This window comes from Rhinatrema bivittatum, chromosome 9, assembly GCF_901001135.1.
Source record: "Rhinatrema bivittatum chromosome 9, aRhiBiv1.1, whole genome shotgun sequence".
NCBI classification, from domain to species: domain Eukaryota; kingdom Metazoa; phylum Chordata; class Amphibia; order Gymnophiona; family Rhinatrematidae; genus Rhinatrema; species Rhinatrema bivittatum.
Genome location: NC_042623.1, coordinates 137,979,026 through 137,999,235, shown reverse-complemented (window position 1 = coordinate 137,999,235; position 20,210 = coordinate 137,979,026). Strand labels below are relative to the sequence as shown.

The 20,210-nt window shown below is 41.9% G+C and overlaps 1 long non-coding RNA gene across 1 annotated transcript in view; it reads right to left on the bottom strand.

The window, feature by feature from the left end:
- The window catches only part of LOC115099272, a 67,614-nt gene that overhangs the window by 37,093 nt on the left and 10,311 nt on the right, over window positions 1–20,210 (bottom strand). The window contains exon 2 of the long non-coding RNA XR_003858728.1: window positions 12,953–13,104. This is a non-coding gene — a long non-coding RNA (uncharacterized LOC115099272). The remainder of the gene's footprint in view (window positions 1–12,952; window positions 13,105–20,210) is intronic.

Genomic DNA, 20,210 nt, shown 5'->3' with positions numbered 1-20,210 from the left:
CATGCCAGTAGAGATATTTAAAGGTGGTGATTCAGAGAAACTGAAACAAATCTCAGTGAACCAAGAAGATGTACTAGGGAAAACTGACAAACTAAAAGAGTAGCAAATCACTTGGACTGGATGGTATATATCTCAGAGTGCTGAAAGAACTAAAAAATGAAATTACAGATTTACATTAGTAATCTGTAAACTATCATTAAGATTGGAGGGAGGCCAACATAGCCCCAGTTTTTAAAAAGGGTTCCAAGGCTGATCCAGGAAACTATAGACCAGTGAGCCTGATGTCAGTGCCAAGAAAAATGGTTGAAACTATTATAAAGAACAAAATTATTGAACATATTAGTAGTTAGTTTAATAAGACAAAGTCAACATGGATTTAGCCCAGGGAAGTCTTGCCTCACCAATCTGCTATGTTGGTTTGAAGGTATGAATAAACATGTGGATAAATGTGAGCCAGCTGATGCAGTATATCTGGATTTTCAGAAAGCATTTGAAAAAGTACCTCATGAGAGACTCCTGAGAAAATTAAAAAGTCATGAGATAGGAGGAAATGTTCTAGTGTGGATTAAGAACTGGTTAAAAGACAGAAAACAGAGAGTGGGGCTAAATGGTCTAAATGGAGAAAGGTCTTTAGGTGGAGTGTCCCAGAGATCTGTATTGGGACCTCTGCTTTTTTTTTTTTTTTTAATTATAGTTTTTATTGAGGTGGAATAAAACAGTGCTCATTTACAAAAGTCAGGTCATAAAAGTGCCATTTGCTCTATCAGGGTGAACAAGCAAATAACATATTTAGAGATGGAACAAGTGAGGTGATTAAATTTGCTGATGATACTAAATTATTCAAAGTTATTAAATCACAAGAGGATTGTGAGTCATGGAGAGGGGGACCTTGCAAAACTGAGAGACTGGGCATCCAAATGGCATTTAATGTGGACAAATGCACAAAAGATTCAGCGGAAATGGAAAAGGTACAGAAAAGGGTAACCAAATTGATAAAGGGGATGGATCAATTCCCCTGTGAAGAAAGGCTAAAGAGATTAGGACTCTTCAGTTTGAAGAAGAGATGGCTGAGGGGAAATATGATAGAGGTCTATAAAATAATGAGCGACTTGGAATGGGTAAATGAGAATTGGTTGTTTTTCAAAAAGTACAAAGTCTAGGGAACATTCAATGAAGTTATTAGGTGATACATTTATGACAAATAGAATTAAAACAATTTTAACTCAACGCATAATTAAACTCTGGAATTTGTTGTTAGAGATATGGTGAAAGCTATTAGTGTAGCTGAGTTTAGAAAAGGTTTGGACAAGTTCCTGGAAGAAAAATCCATAAACCATTATTTAGGTGGAGTTGGGGAATCCATTGCTTATCTCTGGGATAAGCAGCATGGAATTTATCAACCTTTTGGGATCCTGTCAGGTACTTGTGACCTGGATTGGCCACTATTGGAAACAGGCTATTGGGCTTGAAGGACCTTTGCTCTGACCCATTATGGCAAATCTTATGTTTTTATGTTCGTATAACTTCATCATACATGTGATATTTCCAAAATTTCTGTCTAACCTTGTTACTTCCTTCTAATTATAGATGCAGATTCTGCTGTTTATTTGTTTCTCCCCCTTACTTTTTTTTTACTCCTCCAGAAATCCATATCTAAATAAATAAATAGATTTAAACATATGGAATGACTGGAAGATCATTCATAACTCATAGAAACAGGTCCTTGGTGAGGCCTCACCTGGAGTACTGTGCTCAGTTCTGGAGACCGTATCTCCGAAGGAACAGAGACAGGGCGGCGGTCCAGAGAAGGGCGACCAAAAAGGTATATGGTCTTCATCGGATGCCTTATGAGGAGAGATTGAAGAATCTAAATATGTATATCCTGGAGGAAAGGAGGAGCAGGGGTGATATGATTCAGACCTTCAGATACTTGAAAGAATGTTTTAATGATCCAAAGTCAATGACAAACTTTTTCCGATGCAAAAAAATCAGCAGAACTAGGGTTCACAATTTAAAACTCCAGGGAGGAAGACTCAGAACCAAAGTCAGGAAGTATTTCTTCACGGAGAGGGTGGTGAATGCTTGGAATGCCCTTTCGGAGGAAGTGGTGAAAACTAAAACTGTGAAGGATTTCAAAGGGGCGTGGGATAAACACTGTGGATCCATAAAGTCTTGAGGATGTGAATGAAGAGAAGAGGCATGGGGGTGGCTTGCGGGAATGACAGCTACTACCTGATGATTAATACCCTTACTCAATAAACATACACATGGTTAATGCAAATCCAACATTGCTCTATGCTTCAATGGCAAGAGGAAATGTGGGACAAAGGGTTTGCATTCACAAATAAGCTTGGGAGTAGCTTGCTTGTTGCGGCGGTTACTACCCCAAACCAATTAAACCTAATACTTCACTTTGAATACATATACAGAGCAGCTCACTGCATCAACGGCAGGGGGAATGAAGAAAAGAGGATTTATATTAAGACAACCAACAAGGACAAAATTGCACAGGCTGGGTAAACAAATAAGCGTGGGTGTAGCTTGCTTATTGCGGTGGTTACTACCCCTAACCAATTAGGCTTGATACTTCACTTTTATGCATCTCCAGCACTGCTCTCTACATCAATAGCAGGGGTGGAAGGAAATTAGAACCAAAAAGTTACCAATAAGGGCCCTGACCTCAGTGGTCAGAGTAACAGATAAGTATGAGAAAAATAACTGTGAAAGCTTGCTGTGCAGACTGGATGGGCCGTTTGGTCTTCTTCTGCCTTCATTTCTATGTTTCTATGTTTCTATTCCATGCCCTTTATCATTTTGGTTGCCCTTTTCTGTAATTTATCCAGTGCAACTATATCTTTTTTGAGATGCAGCAACCAGAATTGCCCACATTATTTTATGTGTGGTCTAACCATGGAGCGATACAAAGGCATTATGACATCCTCCACTTTATTTGCCATTCCTATCCTAATAATTCCTACATTCTATTTACTTTTTTGACCACCACAGCACACTGAGCCACCAATTTGAATGTAATATCAACTATGACAGCCAGATCTTTTTCCTGGATGGCAACTCCTAATATGAAACCTAACGTGTAACTATAGCATGCGTTATTTTTCCCTATATGCATCACCTTGCACTTGTCCACATTATATTGCATCTGCCATATGGACGCCCAGTCTTCCAGTCTTCCAAGGTCCTCCTGCAATTTATCACAAATCGCTTGTGTTTTAACTACTCTGACTAATTTTGTGTCATCTGTAAATTTGATCACCTCACTCATTGTACCCCTTTCCAGATCATTTATAAATATATTAAAAAGCACCGGTCCAAGTACAGATCCCTGAGGCACTTCACTGTTTACCTTTTTCCATTGTGAAAACAGACCATTTAATCCTACTCTCTGTTTCCTGTCTTTTAACCAGTTTGCAATCCATGAAAGGACCACCTCCTATCCCATGACGTTTTAGTTTTCTTAGAAGCTTTTCATGAGGAACTTGGTCAAATGCCTTCTTAAAATCCAAATACATCACTTAAACCGGTTCACCTTTATCCACATGTTTATTTACCCCTTCAAAAAAAAATGTAGCAGATTTGTGAGACAAGACTTCCCTTGGCTAAATCCATGCTGGCTGTGTCCCATTAAACCATGTCTATCTATATCTTCTGTGATTTTATTCTTAACCAATAAGACTTGATGCTTTAGATGCAACTGCAACCTCGCCCTCTGATTAAACAGAGGGAGGTAAGGGATGGCGGGAAAGAAGAATTTGGGTTCAGAGACAACCAACATGAAACATGACTTTTTTACAGTTTGGGGTACTGATGTATAGACATTAAGGACAATCACAGGACTGCTTCTACGGCCAAGTCCATAAACAAAGCACATCAAGCAGCACTGACTAACACATGGGGGTAACCTGCATGGCATGGCAGAAACTACCATGGGAAGCTTGCTGGGCAGACTGGATGGACCATTCAGTCCTTTTCTGCCTTCATTTCTATGTAAATATGCAGGAAACTCGATTTCATGAGTACTTTTAGTTGTGCTGTCAAGTAGGGGTTCTCAGGGATAGAGTTGAGAAAGGATTTATGAACATACTTTCAATTTATGAAAGCATGTGTGGAAATGTACCTGCAGAAAGTTACTTCTGCTCTGTGTATATGTTTGTGCATGATTCAGGCCAACTCCACAATTTTTTAAAGCTGACTTAGGATCATAAAGTCCATTTTGACAATTCAGGCCAAAAGATGCTTGTGAAATGTTTGAAAATTACTCTGTCTATGCCAATCAGAATATGGTACCTTTTAGTGGTGCTATAATGTGGCAACATTGTACCCCCTATCTTATTTGGACAAGAAAGCTGGAGAAAGGGAGCAGAAGCATGTAGGTATGTTGTACAAAAATTTGTTCAACCATGCTACAAATCAGGAAAGAATGTTGAGGGTGATAACTTCTTCTCTAGACCAAACCTAGCAGAAAAATTGCTAAGTGAAAAGATGACCTACCTGGGCACCATCAGGAGGAAAAAAGGCTGACTTTACAAATTAAATGCAGCCTAATCACAAAAGAGAGACATTCTCATCCATCTTTGCATTTGATGGGGATCTCACTTTAGTTTCATATGTGCCCAGGAATTCTAAGCATCAATGTTGCTATCAACAGTACACTATGATATAACAGAATTTGGAGAGGAAAGAAAACCACATATTATGGACTTTAACAAAACCAAAGTTGGGTGAACAGCAAAGATCACTTAATATGTAGGGCTATTTGCAAATGCAAAACAAATAGATGATGCCAATGACAATTATTTTCCATTCAATTTATGTATTTATTTAAAATTCTTATAGGCTGCTTATAAAGAAAAACAGTCCTGCTAAGCAGATTACATCACACATTAATATTAAGTAAAACAATATAACATAACAAAACAAAAATAAAAGCTACGTAGGCACACTATTCTCTATTCAGTAGAAACTCTCTAGGCATAGGCTTCTTGAAATAATAAAGCCTTCAACTTTTTGCAAAATTGTGTGACATCAGTAATCTTGCACAAATCATTAGACAAAGCATCCCACATATTGGGTCAATTATGGAATAAGCTCATGCTTACAGCTCCTGAAATCGCACTTATTTGACCCCCAGTACATTCAACAGCAATTCATCCAGCAAACAGAGTTGGCAAGAAGAAACTTAAAGGGATAGCAAATCCAATATATAACTTGGTCCTTCTTTTGTAATCATTTTAATGATCAAAAAATGTATTTTAAACGTAATCCTTTATATAACGGGTAGCCAATGCAATTGTTTGAGCATGGGACTAACATGCTCACTCACTTTGCCTCCAATTATTAATTGAACCACAATGTTTTGCAACACTTGCAGAGTTCACAGTCGACATTTGGAAAACCCACTAGCAATTCATTACAGTAATCTACAGTCATTAAAATAAATGCTTATATTATAGATCTAAAATACCCTTTTTTGCAAAATATATTTCAGATGTTGCAATAGTCGCAATTTGTAGAAGCCTGCTTTCAAAACAGTCCTAATATGGGCCTTAAAGTTTAATCCCAAATCAAACTGAAATCCTAGATCTCTAACTGAATCAGCATATGATAAATAATTGCCTTTTAATGTCAATCCTGAAGTGGTCTCTGGAGGAGGATTCCACAAAACCTACAGAGCCTCAATTTTCCCCAAACTTTGTAGGTGGTTCTGTTGGGGGAGTGCTAGGGAACAGTCCCAATCCAGATGAGAATGTGTGCCCTTGGACCATGGCGCGACTGCAGAGGTGCTATGAAGAAGAATCGAGGCAGGCAAGATGTGTCCAAGCTCGGGCAGACAGACTAAAAACCAGAGGCCCTGACCTCTGCTGGTCCTGAACGCACCAGAAGAGACCCAACAATGCAATGCTGGTCTCTGGAGTAGCGCTCCAGCCACTCGATAGTCCTTTCAGACCTGCCACCTGGAATCAGCAGATGCGACAGGATGGACAGAGGTCGAGGACAAGCGATGGCACTGGAGCAAAGACAAGACAAAGACACTTGGAGACTTGGATGAGGCAAAGACACTAGGCGAGTGGACAAGGCAAGGCAGGACTGAGGCTCAGGATGAAGAGAGGACCCGGGCAGCTCTCCTAGCAGGATCCAGCCAGAGAAGGGGGTTCAGTGACCCGGCATAGCAGAGGCCCTGGCAGGTCATCTGGAAGCAAAGTCCACTGGGAGAAGCTAGGACTGGCCCCTGGAAAATGGAACATCTGAACAGAGGAGCCGAAGAGAACTAGGTGGACGAGGTGGAGATACTTGAAGACTTGGATAAGAAGAAGACTCTTGGTGAGTGGATAGATGACAGCAAGGTTAAAACTCAGGATGAAGAGGAATCCGGGTGACACTCGAAGCAGGATCCGGCCCAGGCAGGGAATTCAGTGACCCGGCATGACCAATGCCCTGGCAGGTCATCTGGAAGCAGAAATCGGTGGGAGAGCTAGGAGATGAATCCGGAACCAGGAACATCTGAAGACAAGAACATCCAAAGAGAGAAGCCGGAAGAAATAGGATGTCTGGACATCTGAAGACGAGGACATACAGGATGCAGGATCCGACGAGAGACCAGGAACCATGGATGAAGACAAGAGAATTCCCATGAAGAACAGAGTGCCTTGAAGAAGCGGAGATGGACTTCAGAGCCTCCTGGAATGAAGAGCTGGAACAGCGGAGAATCCAGGAGCAGGCTAGCTCCTTGCGAAGGCACTGAAGGACTGGTGAAGGACTCTTTTATAGGGCTGAAGAGGAGATGCCCAGATGAAGCCATCAGGTGGGGCTGCGGGGCTTTCCCACCATGGGCTCTTTAAATAGACAGGAGAGGCGCGGCTGCAAGCCTAGAAGAAGCAGGACCAGGGACAGCGGCGGCGGCTCTGTCCACCGTGAAGATCAAGCAGGAGCGGCACTAGGCCACAAAGACAGGTCCCAGTGTTGGCGACAGCTTCCTGCCTCAGAAATAAGGAACGCCAGCAGCGGCCTCCGGACCATGTAGGAGGAATGTCAGCGGTGGCCTCCAGATCGCTCAGGAGGAAGTACGGCGTCAGCCTCCGGGCCACGCAGGAAGAAGCACGGTGGCAGCTCCCTGCCACCGCAGAGAGGGAGGATGATGTCGGTGGCCTCTGATCCGTGGAGGCAGGACAATGGCGGCGGCTCCAACTGCCGCAGATCACAGACGGTGGTCCCAGGCCGCAAAGGACATCGGCGGGGGCGGCCCAGCAGCGGAAGTAAGAGGCTGCTCGTGGCTAGGCCCGCGAGCAGCATCACAACAGGTTATCAGTCATCCAGGTCTTCATTTGTCTCAAACAGATCAGCTTATTTACATTTGCTGAACTCTCAGCTCACACTGAAAAAAACAACTGAATATTATCATCGTAAACTTTTTAACACACTGATGCATCTTCCAGTATTTGGCAAAGGGACCACAGATGAATATTAAATACAACTGGAGATAAAACGGATCCTTTGGGCACCCCATTTGCCATAGAGAACCACATTGATCACTTTTGGCACATTTTTATTTGCTGTTTTCTAGTATCCAAAAAAGAAGAAAATCAGCAAATAACTTGTTCCCCCTGTATTCAACTGGCATAATCTTGACAACGACACCCCATGACTCACAGTATCAAAAGTAGAGGGATGTCTAATAATATCGCTATTACCGCTTGACCACTGTCCAGTCGGTGTAACAAAAAATTATTAATTGAAACTAGCAGGGCCACTTTGGAAGTCATACTGATGTGAGCTTAAAACTTTATTCTCATTCAAAAATTCTTTAAACTGAATAAAACCAACTCTCTCCAAAGTTTTAGCAATAGTAGGCAAATTAGAAATGGGCCTATAACTTGTACAAAGATCACTAGGTAAATTAGTTTGTTTGGTTTTGTTTTATTTTTTTTAAACCAGACACGTAGCTTCCTCAAACTAACTGAACTAAAACATTAATAAATAGTTCCTCAGAAGCCAAGAGAGCCTCTAAAAAACAAGACTCTAACAAACAGCCTGACCACTTCATCTCCATCTCTTCCATCTCTTTAAAGGACCCATACCGAAGAGAGACCCATGATATTTGAAGTTTTGAGGTCTTATCAGTTGAGAAATGTGCATCCTTTTTTCTCTCTCTCTTTTTCCTCCCTTCCCAGAACATTTCCTTTGCTCAGGCAATAGTCTGCAAACTCCTGACAATTCAATTCAATTACAGAGGGCTCATATAGCTCCTTAATGATATTAAACAATTTCTTTTTTTCTTTCTTTTCTTTACAGGTATTTATATTCAAAGGATCTGTTCAAAGAAGCATCAAGCTGTTATGAAAAATAGTTCTTTTCAGTACTGTTAAACTGATCTTTGTATATTGAATGTGCTTTGTAATAGGCTTCCTGATTCTCTGCGGTGGCATTTTTTCACCATTTTCATTCTGCTGGGCACCTAAACCTTTTTCTATTTATCAAAGTTTGGTCGAACCATGGCACAGACCCTGAATCCATGCTACTTTTTTCTGTTTCGTTGATGCAATTGCTAGCTTTGTTGTTTGGATGAGAAATTAAGAAAAATGACACCTCTTCCTTGCTCAGCTGGGAGAGCAGTTGACAGATGATCTGATTAAGCAAAGACTACAAAATAAATACCAATAATCTGACCAGGCGAATCAGAAGTATATTGATGGCTCTGCACTACAAAATCTCCGTATCCACTACCATGTTCGATGAGGGGAAAACGGCACATTGTGCTGCTTGACCCAGAAAAGCAGACTACAAATCACGAAGACGTGAGAACTATAAAAGGTTTGTATACTCAGAGCATATAACTGCATTAAAACTGAGTTCTGGTTGTTTACAGTGAAACAATTCATGTTAATGTATATCATTTTACTTAATACCTTCTATCTGAATCAATAAACAAAAAAGTTTATTCCTGAGAAAAAGGGTTTTTTCCCCCCTAAGTTAATAAAAAATGAAAATGTATTTTTATCTGAAATAAGGGGCTCTATAATTCAATAAAAAGTTTGAAATTAATGTATAAAAAGTAAATCATGTTTTTCCAAAGTTAATTTTAAATTTGTATTCAGTATTTGGGCTCAGGTCTATAAAGACGCCAGAATTGCACCAGTGTCGACTTATGGGGTCTGAATTTTCCCCAAACAATTTTAATGTTTTCTTTTCATGACAATCGGTAAGGGTTAAGACCCAACAAGACTCTGGTTGTCTTCCTTTCTATTCTTAATTTTCTTAATGGGACGGCTTCTATGACCTACTTGCAAGTGTTTGCTGACCCACTTTTGGGTCCTAAGCCTCAAAGGTGAAACTACTCTTGTGTTGTACAGTAACTAGCCATATCTTTTCTAAGCCTATGTTTTTCCATGCTGTTGATAAAAGCCCACTTTTTTAATTGTTTTCTTTATTTCAAGTTGATATGAGGGACAACCAAAGCCAGGAATAATGTGGACAGGTGCAGAGAAAACTTTCACACCCTGCTCTGCTACTGTCCCTTAATCCTGACCTACATTCTGAGTCCTGGAGCCTCACATGATCTGATCATCCTGCTGAGTTAGAAGCAAATGAATGCGACAAGAAACCTCATTTCACCACTCACCTAAGCCTTAAGGTTACATATTTAACAAAGAGAAGACTGTAAAAGCAGATAATTTAATAATCCCAACATCAGGGGGTCACAAAATGATGTAAGCACTTATCTTGTTGACATGCTCAGAAAAGACTCTCAGCCTCAAGATACTGAGACTCAAATCCCACCTTGCACTGTGTCAAACCCCGTACCTGACGAACGGGCTGATGCAGAATGATACACTCGACCGAGCGCACTGTTAGCCCCCATTTGGTCGCACGTTTTCACCCCTTATACAGTAAGGGGTAATAGCACATGGAAACGCGCAGCCACCCCCCCCCCCCCCCCGAAACTAATAGCGCCCGCAACATGCAAATGCATGTTGATGAGCCTATTAGTTAGTCCCACGCGATCCAGAAAGTAAAATGTGCAGCCAAGCCGCATATTTTACTCTCAGAAATTAACTCCTGCCGGCACCGGGAAAGTGTACAGAAAAGCAGAAAAAACTGCTTTTATGTACAATCTCCGACTTAATATCATAGCGATATTAAGTCGGAGGCCCCAAAAATAAAAAATATAAAATCTGCCCGTGGCCCGCGGGTTGGAAAACAGACGCTCAATTTTGCCGGCGTCCGTTTTCCAAACCTGTGGCTGTCAGCGGAATCGGCAACCGACGCCGGTAAAATTAAGCGTTGGCTGTCAAACCCGCTGACAGCCGCCGCTTCTGCCAATAAGGAGGCACTAGGGATGCGCTAGTGTCCCTAGCGCCTCCTTATTAGCGCAGGCTCTCATTTGCATAGTGAATCGCGCGCCCAGGAGAGTGGCTTGGGCGCGCGTCGGGAGAGCGGGCACTCGCCTCAGAGCGCCGGCTCTCCCGCGCACTTTTCTTCATCGGCCCAGAACAGATCAAAGATTCAGCATTTGCTGTTCCTGTACTGTAGTATTTAATAAAACTTGGCACAGTATTCTATTAAAATACTGCAAAGTGAAGCAGTTATACTATCTCAGAAACATAAACACAAAGAGAAAAAGAGACAGGCTAAAACAAATGGCGTAAGATACATTGTTGTAAACTGGTAATGAAGGGTAGCAGCCAACCGAGAATATTATGCCTCAGGCATGCTCAAGAAGAAATCTCAAGATATTGATATTTTGAGTCATGAAGATAAATGCTTACATCCCCCCCCCCCCCGATACAGGGTTTGCCCGAAACATCAGCTGGTGTCGGGGTCATTAAGTGTAGTTACACTTTGGACTGTGGGGTAATCATGTGCTACCCTATAGCATTTAGCAAATCTGCTTTCCTAGTATGAGCCACAATCATCTTTAAGATCATCTCGGCAGGCTTTATTACCAATCCTATCCTTTCCTGCAATAAAATTGGTGGTTATGAAACATTGGGCATTCTTCTATTTTGCCAGGCTCTGCAGCCTTTGATGGCTCAATATCAGCCTAATTATCTTATGTTCCAAAAAACAGACACTTGGCTCCTTCAGCAAGTGTTTAGGGTAGTTTAACTCTTGCTATGAGTGTCTAGGCCAGGAATGCCACAAACAGGTCTGGTTTTCAGGATATTGTGTAGGGAGTCATCCCTACACAACTTTAAAAAAGGAGTCAAGACATGGCTCTTTAAACAGGCCTACCCCGATTCTAACCAATTCTAGACCCCTTAGCCTCCGGCTCTTCTTGTCCTCCCCTGGAATCCCCCCCCCCCTCCCCAGAACCTGTTTTAATTTGCACCTTCTAAAAAACGTTTGCATTATTCTATAGTTTGTACATAGCCTCGGTTGTTATGACTTGCCATGTTTTTTATAATCTTCTGAAATTGGTTCTCTGCTGTTCCTCCTATCTGCGTTCCTATTATTTCTCCCTTACTTGTCTCTCTCCCAGCCCCCGCCTCTTTCCCCTCCCACGTTCATTGTAATTTTCCTTTCTCTCAGTTCATTGTAAACCGGTGTGATGTGTTCTACGAACCTCGGTAAAGAAAAGTTCATAAATAAATAAACAAATAAATAAATATATCTGCATGCACTGTCTCCATTGTATGCAAATATACCTCATGCATACTCATTGTGGCTTATCTGGACCAGAGTTGCCTACCCCACTCTAGGCCATGGATTTATAGTTAGAAGTGGAGGTCTGCTCCTATCATTTTTAACTATTCCTGGAGAGGGTGGTAGGCTGTGCTATAAATGGTAGAAATGTGCATTCTTTTGAAATGAAACAAATTTTAATAAAAAACTTCTCATTTCCTTTCTATTTAATTTTAAAAGGAAACAGAAGAAAAACTAACAAAATGTTGTTTGTTTTCATATTAAAAATTTGCCACCAACCAAAAAACATTTCAATAAATACATTTTTAAAAATTGTGCTTGGATAAATTTGTACATGAAATTATGTTCATTATGTGATGTAAATTTTGTGTGGATTTTGTAACTTGCCCTGGGCTGCAACGATAGGGCCTGTGATCAAGTTAAACAAAAATGCATGAATAAATATTTGAGTGCTAGGAAAGCAATTAAGCATTATCTGGGAGAAATTCTTGCCTTTACATCCATGGCTCTCGTACTTTTCCATTTGGAATCAATTTTAAACCAGCAAAATTATAGATTCAGAACCTTCGACTAACTCCTGTCCATCAAGACACTCTGAGCTGGTCATGGTTTCTAAAATCTCAGTCTTTTGGCAACACTAATTACAAGAATACAAATCCGAAAATGCTTGGAGTTGGAAGGTGAAAAGATGAGGACTTAGTAATGGGGGTCCCTGATTGGCTGGCATTAGTTGAGAAATGCATATAAAATCCACAAAAAATATATTTTAAATTCCAAAACAAAATGTGATATTTTGACAGTGTTAATAATGTAAACATGATGCCACTTTTACAACAAGCTGTTTTCTCTTCAATTCTCTTTCCCTAATTGTTCCTTATCTGGGCTGAGCACCCATCTACAGCTTTTTCAGAATTCACTAGTGCAAGGGTAGACAACCCCAGTCCTGGAGGGCCACAAGCCAGTTTTCAAAATATACACATTCAATTTTCATGAGATGGATTTGCCTGCACCACCTCCATTGCATTCAATGGCATCTCATGCGCATTCATTGTGGATATCTTGAAAACCTGTTTGGCTTGCAGCACTCAAGACCAGAGTTGTCTTCTCTAGCACAAGTGGGTCCAGATGCACAGTTTAAGAACACTTTGCTTTATAATCAAAGACTCTGATTTACTTGGCTTTTCCCTCCCCCATTCTATATCTATGGGGAAAAAGCTAAATAAATCAGGCGCAAAGTCATGCAAAAAAAAAAAAAAAAAATGAAATCCAGACAGCTTAGGGGCTTGGAACCTACCTCAGTCGTCATTGCCTCAGGCTTCTACTCTACTTCTGGGCAAGTATGGAATTTTCTTCGCCAATTATCACTGACACCTTTTACCGCAGACATCTCTCTTCAAACCATAGCCATTCCGGAACCAGGGTTCAGAGCCATGCTTGTCATCTTCTCTGTATTATGAAGAAGAATACAACAGCTTCCTCCATGAGCAATTTTTCTCTCAAACAATGCACCCCTTGTTTTGCAGATGGACTCATTAATCTTACTTGAAATTGCTGAAGGCTGAAAAGTTCAAGCCCTTATTGAACTTGAGCAAAGTAAAAACACAGTGACTTTTTTTGCAGGCTGAAGTGGTTCTTCTTGATTGAAGGAGAAAGCATGGTAAGTATTCTGTGAGCATCAAGGAGCGGAGGCTTGTGCAAACTGGGTTTCTGACTCTTCGCCCCTATTCCTCACACCTTCTCTGTGTACAAAAGGTGTGAAGATGTTCACAACAAAGCACAAGCCTGACTGCATAAAAACCACATCATCTACAGTTTTTAGGATATAGTTACAGCTTCGTTTAAACTGCCCTCTTCTTATTTGGCATTCATTGCTTTCACATTACTGCTGATTTACAGGGATTTGGATAATACTAATATACTGCATGCGAGATCATGTCACAGGCTGGGAGGCCACAGGAATGGACAGGGTGCAATTATATCTCCTGCAAGAGGTTCCACCAATAGTGATGAACTGGACGTAGGAGCCACAGGCATAGTCTGCCCAGACCACAAGTGCCAACCAGAATGTAATAGTCAGTGGCACCCTATGCACAGCAAAATTCTCATTTACTGTTCTACCTTGCACCTTAATGTCTTTTGAAAATGGAGCCTAGGATCACAGACTGCCAATGAAAGATCCCAATCATGTCTGCCAGTGAATTGCCTCATTAATACAAATCTACTTTAGCTCTAGAAGGATCAGAAGATCTTTTTAATTTTTTTTTATCAAAACGAGGGCCCTGTTTGCTAAGCATTTTTCTCATAAATAATGATTGGGAGAGAAGCCCAAGAAAATGATGTGACCGACTACTGCTATGATTAAAAAATGTTTTCAAGAACGTACTTGAGTGCGAGCACAGTGTGAATTAAATGAAAACTCCACTTTCTTTCCTGTGCAATTAGGAATGCACAGAACAGTCCATCTCAGGCTATCAACAGTTTAGCTGGCTTGAATTTGAAAAAATATGTGAATTTTCATCAGGTCCCCACAAAACCTGTTTTAAACCACAAATTGGGAGAAATCCTCAAAATTCGCAGTGGGCCCAGGAGAATCTGACAATCTGTGGAAATGTGCAGTAGGTTTGCAATGGATCCACCGTTAGATTGTGGTGAATGCACTGTAAATTTTACTAAAGCACCAAATAAAAAAAAAAATGGCTTGCAAGCCAATTTGAAGAACCCAAGCATTTTCCATGGGCTTCAAAATTGATCTTAGCCCCTTGTACAGTGGCATAGTAAGAGTGTCTGGTGCCCAGGGCTAATGAATTTGTGCACCTCCCCTGTGCCCCCCCACCAATCTTTGGGGGACCCCAACCAATTGCATGAATAGAAGGTGGGCTGCCGCTCAAAAACTTTAGTCACCTCTACTTAAGCTCACACACACACTGATGCTATTAACCTCCTGTCAATTTCTTATACCTGTACAATTAGTCATAAATCATAGAATATCATTATTCATTCCCATTCCAACTAATAAAAAGTCTGATGCAAGAAAAACAGACACAGTGGTATAGAACATTACTTATAGAAGTGTCAGTACTAAATGACTATTTCCCTATACAATTCACCATACAAAAAAAAAAAATCTAAATTTGGTTGTCATGTATTTATTTATTTATTTATTTTTTGTTTTTATATACCGATCTTCCTACATTAGATGCAAATCAAACCGGTTTACATAGAACAAGAAGAAACTTGCTAAAAGGCATTACATAAAACAATGAACAATTATGCAACATTAAATAACATTGTCAAGAGAGTCAACTAATTATACAAAATTGAATTAAATGGTAATCAAAGTGAACATTTGATGTCCTTGTGTTGAACTTAAATAGGTTGAGAGTAACCTCAGTCATCTCAGTAACAGCAACACAGATTCTCTTCACTACCAGGCATTTTGCAAAATACAAAATCCTACCAATAAAAAAAAAAAAAAAATCGCATATGTAGAAAATTTGTCATATCATAACCAGTCTAACTTCCCTAGGACTCAAACATGCTTCATTCATCCCCGCGGTGCTGCCTCGATCCCCTCACTCACACCTCCCTGCTTGTAAGAATCGAAGGATTGTGGCCTTGCAGCTCAGGCTGCTTCCTCCTTCCCGGCTGCTGGTGCCTGAATGGCGATATCGGATGCCGAGAGGCGAGGAGAAAGACGCACCCCCTTTCTGCAAGTCTACAATCCTTCGATTCTTACGAGCAGGGAGGTGTGAGTGAGGGGATTGAGGCAGCACCGCGGGGATGAGTGAAGCATGGAAGGTGAGTGAGAGGGAGGGTCACAGCGGCGCTGGGATGCAATGGCCACCTGCTGCTGCGCCCCTTTAAGGCAGGTGCCCAGGGACATTGCCCCCCTCCCCACTGCCCTTATAAAGAAGTTTGAATATTCCTATGTGCAGTATGCCAATAAAAAATAGTGGCGCCAATATTTAAATATAGCCAGTTATGTAAGTTACCCGGATAAAACTTATCAGGCTAACTTATACTAGATATTCAATGGCAGGCAATGGCACTAAATAAATACTCAGATAAATATTAAAATTAGCTGGATAAGCTTATCCGGCTAACTTTAGACTTGTTGTGGAGCATTTCTGGTTTATCCAGTTAACTTAACCGAATTAGTCTGAATATCGCTATTTATCTGGCTAAGGCCAGGATTCATCATTCCGTGCGGAATGTTGAGCCCTGCGCTACAGGGGGCGACAGCCTGCAGCCGGCCGCACCGAGGCAGGCGAAACCGCACAGCCATGGTGCGGCCGGCTGCAGGCTATCGCGGGCATAGCGCCACCATAAAAGGTAATGCTATTCTCCGCGCTACTGCCGGCGACAATGTTCGAAACATTATCACTGGCAGCAGTGCTGCCGCCGATTTCCATAATTCCTAACTCCGCCCTGACTCCTCGCCTCCCCCTAATTTAAATCTTACTGCTGCAATAAGGCCCTAACGCATGCGATAAGGGCCTATCCCAGCTTGGAAAATAACCCTCTAAATTAGCCAGATAAGTAGCACCGCCCAGTTACACCCACTGACCAGCCATTGACTATTTGGATAACTACTAAGCCGGATAAGTTTGACTTATTTGGCTAAGTAGCATTTAAATATAGATCCCAGTATCTTTTGTTTAAAAAACTGACCAGACGAAGCACACATCTTGGAATTCCTTGTAAATCAAGTTAAGCATGGCTGCCGCTCTGAGCCTTGCAGTACCTTAGACTCATTACAAACTCTACATCTCCCATTATACATTTTCAGACAGACATCCCTATGACATCATGCATATATGTAATAGGAGCAGAAGAAGCAGATATTACAGGCTCAGGGGTGGCTCAAGGCAATCTGATGAAATGGTGCACCCCCCCTCCCCCCCATGGCCTGGTACAGGTGAAATCACCAAGGGCCAGGGCAGGGGGAAGGCAATGGACAGTGAAGCGACTGCCCAAGGTCACAAGGAATGGCAGTAGATTTGAACCCTGGCTTCCCTTGTTTGCAGCCCACTGCTCTAACCACTCAGTTTTGGGCCTCTTATTTTTTTATTCAGTCTTTGGTGTCTGCACTAGGGGGCGCCGGAGAAATGTTTATTGGGGCAGGGTGGCCTTTGGCTGTCCCACCTCCTGGGTCCAGAAATAGAACTCCTCCATTACCTATTGCCTGCCTCCCACCCTTCTCCAGGATCTGCCCCCTGGGGGTGTGAGAGGTTGGTGAATGATGGGAGTCTGTGTGTGTGACATACTCTCTCTTAGGGCTGATACGAGGGTATGAGATGCCCTAGACAAACCTTACAGCCTTTCATTCCCCCTTCCCTCCCCTCCCCACATAATTAAAACATAGTAATCAAGATGGTTTACTGATTCCCATATGGTATTAGGTCTATGGTGAAGTCACTGGGTATGGACTTGGCCCTCAGAAAGCCAGGAATAAACTGAACTACAATTCCAATATAGTAAGCCTTCCATATCATAATTGCCAGCACTGAACCTATGAAAAAGCCATACTGCAAATATTACATCAGGCCCTAAACACCAATACACCTCCTATTAGGGATGTGAATCGTTTTAGGACGATTAAAATTATCGTCCGATAATTTTAATATCGTCTTAAACCGTTATGGAACACAATACAATAGAGATTCTAACGATTTATCGTTATAAATCGTTAGAATCGTGAGCCGGCACACTAAAACCCCCTAAAACCCACCCCCGACCCTCTAAATTAAATCCCCCACCCTCCCGAACCCCCCCCCCAATGACTTAATAACCTGCGGGTCCAGCGGCGGTCCGGAACGGCAGCGGTCCGGAACGGGCTCCTGCTACTGAATCTTGTTGTCTTCAGCCGGCGCCATTTTCCAAAATGGCGCCGAAAAATGGCAGCGGCCATAGACGAACACGATTGGATGGCAGGAGGTCCTTCCGGACCCCCGCTGGACTTTTGGCAAGTCTTGTGGGGGTCAGGAGGCCCCCCCCAAGCTGGCCAAAAGTTCCTGGAGGTCCAGCGGGGGTCAGGGAGCGATTTCCCGCCGCGAATCGTTTTCGTACGGAAAATAGCGCCGGCAGGAGATCAACTGCAGGAGGTCGTTCAGCGAGGCGCCGGAACGATTCACATCCCTACCTCCTATTAGGAAAACAGATTCAAGCCAGGTTGTTGTAAATCCTTACACAGAAACTACATGCTAGCACAATACCTAAAGCCTCAGTCACACAAGCAGAACACAGACAAACTCTCACCAAATACAGAATAAAGAGATCATAAAATATAAATTGAAACGTGCAAACAAAAACTGAACTGGAAATCACAAGAAGCCAAACTCTGCAAGCAATCAAGAAATATAAAACATTAAACATACTAATAAAAAGAATGTCAAATCTGATGATAAATTCAGCCAATTAAAAACACATAAAAACGTTTAAAATATTACCACATGCTAATAAAATATTTCAAAACAGTAGATACATCACATCCAATAAGTAAAACTAACAAGGATAAAAAATACCTGGGAACTTTAGATTGCCAGTCCTCCTGCAATTGTTGTAGATTGGAAGACAGTGCACAAACTTTAACCTCTCTCACACATATATATACAGGTACTCTCACACACGCACGCACATACACATATACATACACAAACACCCTTCTCATACATACACATACACACACACACACCCTCTCATATATACATCCACATACATACCCCCACCCTCTCATATGCATACCCACACCCTCTCATAGACACTCACAAAGTCTCTCTCACACACAGACACTCACTCTCACAGGGCAAGTCTTTTTCACACACACACATTTTAGACCTTTTCGCTGGCTGCATAGCAAGGTCTCTTCTGCTGCCATCTGCGGGGAAAATGCTAGCGGAACCTCAGACACTTTCCTGCCACCGACTGCTGGGGAAATGCTGACAGCACCGTAGGCCCTTTCCTGTCGCCAGCTGTGGGGAAAACACTGGCAGCACCGCAGTGACTCTTCTTTGGCCACTGGATCGTCCTTTAGCTGGCGGGGAGTGGGAATCCCACCAGCACATCTTACTTCTGTGCCGCTGGGACCTTCTTTTGGCTGGCAAGGAATGAGAGCCCTGCCAGCATGTCACAATTCTGTGTCGCCACGGGACCTTTCTTTTGCTGGCGGGGAGTGGAAACCCCTCCAGCATGTCGCTGCTCCACGCCGCCAGCACTGCAGGTTTTCTTGCCACCAGAGTTTGCCTGAATGAAGGGTGAGGCGGCTGTGGCAGGAAGGTTTCAGGGGGCAATTTTGCCACCTCAAAATCTTGCCGCCTGAAGCAGCCGCCTCACCCTGCCTCATTATAGAACTGCCCCTGTCTGAAGATGTGAAAATAAAGATGAAACTCAAGTGAGGAAGAATGTGTGTCTACAGTATTAAAACAGGAAGGAAATTTGTCAGGCCAGATGGGCCTTATGGTTCTTATCTGCTGTCACATTCTCTGTTTATAGGCTTCTATATTCCACTGGTAATATGGATTTTTATCTTTTTTTGTTTGCTTGATATAAAAAACACACGTTTATTACTTACCAAAAAAAAAAAAATTCATGGCATACTACTACTTATTTCTATAGCACTACACAACATATGCAGAGCTGTACAAACACACATAAACTAGGATAATGAACAAGTCCTCAGTCTACACTGAAAAATGGATAGACTAACTTATAGTTAAACAGTGACAACTCTTGCAATAGCATCCTTGTATGCCAGGTACCCTATTCTAACACACACACACACACACAAGTAATACTCCTTCCCCCTATTAAAAAAAAAAAAAAAAGAAGGAAAACATCCACATTATATACTACACTGGAATTACAGAGGCCAGTCTAGACACTTTCACAGCCACAGTGTGTGTATAACTTATTATTAGACCGCTGTGACTATAAAAAGGTCCTCCGTGATAGAATTTGTTGCATTGTTCCAAACATTTTAATATAAATTATCTGATTGTGGCTCACCGGCAACCAGTCGTGTACTTGCAGTACCACGGTTATCCTCCTGTTGTTTTAGATTTAGTGGATTGTTCCCCAGTTATAAATTAGTTTCGCTATAAAAGTCAGGTTTTGAAAAGCCTTCTGATGACAAGCAGAAAATGGTATTAAAAAAAACACCCTTTAGAGTTGCAGCAGTCACCAGTTACTTCTCTAGAAAAGCACTTCTGGTCGCATTTTATCGTCTCACCTGCTCGTGGTGTCAGAAGTTTTCATTGCATGTGTTGTCCAATATCGGATTCATAGTGATTTCATTTAGAATGTCACTTGCCGGGATTTAGGCTGCTTGTATTCTGCTTTAATATTTAAAATGCAGATACTGTGAAGATTTGGGTATTCATGAAAGTCCAGAATGCCCAAACATAAGGCCACATTATCTTCATGATACCAGGTAAACCACAAGAAAAATAGTAAAAGGTTTTCTTTCTGCCCTATGGCTGTGAGTACTGCTGCTGATGTAGGCCCCTCCTCCCAAGACCCTGCACCAAAGAGGGGGTTACTACAGAGCTGCTGGG